General features: G+C 62.5%; 1 pseudogene; it reads right to left on the bottom strand.

Annotated features, from left to right (window-relative positions):
• Nucleotides 1-268: 268 nt before the first annotated feature.
• LOC120713313 lies at nt 269-722 on the bottom strand (annotated as a pseudogene).
• Nucleotides 723-4418: the final 3696 nt, after the last annotated feature.

The raw sequence follows: 4418 nt of genomic DNA, 5'->3' as shown, positions 1-4418 counted from the left end.
GTGTCCGAAAGTTGAAACACAAGAGAGGAACAAGCTAGTAGATACTAGATAGGTTACACTAGCTAAAGACAACGCATACGCTGACACTCTGCTTTCACTGCAGAAACGAGACTCACGTTCACGACCCGACAAAATAAGGACGACACCAAATATATAATAATCCTCTCTGGTGGATCGCCATGCGTGCTGAACTGGCATGCATGAATCATATCTATCTCCGACGATACTCACGTACGTTCGATTTTAGCTTCTTCTCCGCCCTGCAAAATACATGCAAATCCCTGCGATAATCTTGTTCGTGTAACATGCATGCGATGATACAGATACACGACGACGACGATCCGTAAGAACGCGCACCGATTTACTAGACGAGTATGTCGGACACCACCAGGGAGCAGCAGCAGTCCTTGAAGGCGTCCATGGCGCGGCTGTAGAGGGACACGAGCGCTTCCACGCTCCCGTCCCCACTGGGGGCACGGCGGCAGGATGTAGACGGCGCCGTCCACCGGCTGGTTGCTCGGCGTGTACAGGAACTGCCGGCCGCCGCCGAAGTCGAGGTCGTAGAAGGGGACCCTGTACAGGCAGTACACCTCGACGTCCGGGCTCTCCGCCGCGTCCGACATGGGCTCCAGCCCCTCCTCCTCGACGGCCCCGGAGGCGATGAAGTCGATGAACGACCTGAAGTAGGCGTCGTCCACGCGGCCGACCTCCCGGCGGATGTGTTGAAATTAACCCTCAATCGATCACCATCATGTACATAGCTTTAGTTAGTTGGCTCCTTTCCTAATTTTAGCTATCAGCTGCGCGTTCTGGTGCATGCTACGTGAGCCTGACGCACGCTGCGTTCGTGCGGGGCGCGTCCGAGTCCTAGGGACGTCGTGCGGTGGTGCGGAGGCTGCGGGATGGCGCGGCCAGTTAGCGACGTGCTCACCGCACGTTCCGGGAGATTAGCTCCCACGTTTGCTTCGTTGTTCCTTTAAATTCCTAGGCAATACAACAGAAAACGCTGCCGCATTTTGCAGCACCAAAACACCCGTGTCCACTGTGTTCTTGCGTGCGTTCTTTGGAGCTCACCGGCGATCGGAATTCCGGTGATCTCCGACATTTGGTACCAGAGCGGTTCCGTCCTCGACGACCATGTCGGCCTCGTCTGCGCCGGTGATCGGCGGGCGCTCACCATCCCCGCCACCGCGCCGCCGAGCCTCGCCATCTCCAGCGCCGCGCCGCGGACGTCATCGCGGCGAAGTCATCATCGAGCGCATCAAGGAAGGCGGCGGCGGCTCCGTGCAGTATCCTATGCTCACGCGCACCAACTACCAGGAATGGGTGTTGTTGATGCGCGTGAACATGCAGGCGCAGGGCATATGGCACGCCGTCGAGCCGGAGGAAGACGAAGTCATCGAGTACCGTGAGGATCGTCTCGCGCTCGCCGCCATCCTGCGCGCCGTCCCCGCCGACATGCTCGGCTCCCTCGCGCGCAAGCGGACTGCGCGCTCGGCGTGGGAGGCGGTGAAGACTGTCCGCGTCGGCGTCCAGCGCGTCCGCGACGCCAACGCCAAGCAGCTCTTGAAGGAGTTCAACGACATCGCCTTCAAGGCCGGCGAGAGCGTCGACGACTTCTCCCTGCGCATCGTCGGGCTCGCCAATCAAGTTCGCATCCTCGGCTGGAACCTCACCGACGGTGAGGTCGTGACGAAGATGCTCGAGGTTGTTCCCGACCACCTATCGCAGGTCGCCATCGCCATCGAAACCCTCCTCGACGTCGACACCATGAGCATTGAGGAGGTGGTGGGGCGACTACGTCAAGTGGAGGAACGCAGGAAGAAGAAGGCCTCGCCGGCGACACCTCCGGCGGACCCAACCTACGACAAGCAGGGCAGGCTACTTCTCAGCGAGGAGGAATGGCTTGCAAGGCTCAAGATTCGCGGGGATGACGGGGGCAGCGGCTCCAACACCGGCGGCAAGAAGCCCGGCAAGACCCGGCGTGGCCGCGGCGGCGGCAACGCCGGTGGCGGCGGAGGGGCGACGCGGGACCCCAACAAGCCGCCGAGCACCCCCTGCTTCAAGTGCGGCAAAGTTGGGCATTGGTCTCGCTATTGCCCCAACAAGCCCAAGAAGGAGCAGGCCAATCTGGCCCAAGGTGAGGAAGACGAGTCCAGTTTACTAATGGCCCATGCCTCTGTCGTCACTACGGCCGGCCATTCTACCTCTCCGACGCCGCCGCCGCCACGCCGCCGCATCGACCTCAACGAGGAGCGCGTCTTCGCCCAGCTTGGCCCTCACACAGATCCAAATCCCCATCGATGGGTTCTGGATACTGGGGCCACGAACCACATGACCGGGGAGAGGAGCGTCTTCTCCGAGCTCGACGTCAACGTCCATGGAACCGTCCGTTTCGGTGACGGATCTGTGGTGGCTATCGAGGGCTGCGGCTCCGTCGTCTTCAACTGCAAGAATGGAGAGCACCGCGCCCTCACCGGCGTCTATTTCATCCCAAGGCTGCAGGCGAACATCATCAGCCTCGGCCAACTGGAGGAGGGCGGCTGTCGCATCGTCCTCGACGCCGGCGTCCTCAGCATCCATGAACCGGGGGGGAAACTGCTGACGCGGGTGAAGCGCTCACCCACTCGCCTCTACTTGCTGGAGCTCAACATCGGGCGTCCGGTGTGCCTCTCCGCCCGGAGCACCGAGACGGCCTGGCGCTGGCACTCCCGCTATGGCCACGTCAGTTTCCAGTCGCTGCGCCATCTCGCTCACCATGACATGGTGCGCGGCTTGCCGCCGCTGGAGCAGGTCGAACAAGTCTGCGACGCCTGCCTCGCCGGCAAGCATCGCCGCAGCCCCTTCCCCGAGCAAGCACACCGACGCGCGATCGGCCTCCTCGACCTCGTCCACGGGGACCTCTGCGGACCCATCTCTCCCACAACTCCGAGCGGCAACAAGTACTTCTTGCTGCTCGTCGACGATGTCAGTCGCTACATGTGGCTGGTGCTGCTGCCAAGCAAGGATCACGCCGCGTCTGCGATCAAGAATTTCCAGGCCGGCGTTGAGGTGGAGACTGGGCGGAAGTTGAAGGTCCTCCGCACTGATCGTGGGGGGGAATTCACCTCTGTTGAGTTTGGCAGGTACTGTGCGGAGCGCGGCGTGCACCGGCAGCTCACCGCTCCTTATTCCCCGCAACAGAATGGGGTGGTGGAACGCCGGAACCAGAGTGTCATGGCCATGGCGCGCTGCATGCTCAAAGCCAAGAACCTGCCTGGATACTTCTGGGGGGAAGCCGTCACCACCGCTGTGCACATCCTGAACAGAGCGCCGACGCGTGCGCTCGACGGCAAGACGCCGTTTGAAGCCTGGCACGGCGAGCGACCACACGTGCACTACTTCAGAACCTTTGGGTGCATCGGCCACGTCAAGAACACACGCCCAGGGCTGAAGAAGCTGGAGGATCGCAGCAGTCCAATGATCTTCGTCGGCTACGAGAGCGGATCCAAGGCGTACCGCTTCTACGACCCCAACGCCGAGCGTGTCGTCATCTCCAGGGATGCTGTCTTCGACGAGGCCGAGGCGTGGAAGTGGAAGGACGATGGCGCAGTGGCCTCCGACACGGGGACTTTCACCATCGAGTACACAGAGGAACACATCCCGGTGGCGCCAGCAACAGAACACGGGAGTGCAACTCCGCGCACCCCGTCTCCAGCCGACGCTCCTGCAACGCCTGAACACGACACTCCGGCCACGCCTGAACATGACGCTCCGGCCACACCAGTCCAGTTCGTCTCCCCTCCACCGGACGACGAGCTGGACCTGGATGACGACCATGACGACGCCCCACTGCGGTTCCGCGCCATCGACAACATCATCGGCGCCAGAACCACGCCGCCCGGGGTGGCCACGCGGAACCTCGACGCCGAGCTCCACTTCACCTCCGCGGAGGAGCCAGCCACGTTCGCCGCAGCAGAGCGCGAGCCGTGCTGGAGAGCCGCCATGACTGAGGAGATGACGGCCATCACCGACAACTCCACCTGGGAGCTTGTCGAGCTCCCGACGGGGCACCGCGCCATCGGCCTCAAGTGGGTCTACAAGGTGAAGCGTGACGAGCACGGGAACATCGTCCGGCACAAGGCACGGCTGGTGGCTAAGGGGTACGTCCAGCGCGCCGGCGTCGACTACGACGAAGTGTTCGCCCCCGTGGCGCGCATGGAGTCTGTACGCCTGATGCTGGCCATGGCGGCGCACCAAGGCTGGGAAGTCCATCACATGGACGTGAAGAGCGCCTTCCTCAATGGCGAGCTCAAGGAGGAGGTCTACGTCGCGCAGCCGCCCGGCTACGTCGTCAAGGGCGCCGAGCACAAGGTCTTGCGTCTGCGTAAGGCGCTGTACGGCCTCAAGCAGGCACCCAGGGCCTGGAATGCCAAGTT

The sequence above is a fragment of the Panicum virgatum genome, chromosome 6K, assembly GCF_016808335.1.
Source record: "Panicum virgatum strain AP13 chromosome 6K, P.virgatum_v5, whole genome shotgun sequence".
Classification (NCBI taxonomy): Eukaryota; Viridiplantae; Streptophyta; class Magnoliopsida; order Poales; family Poaceae; genus Panicum; species Panicum virgatum.
This window is presented reverse-complemented; position numbering and strand designations above follow the sequence as displayed.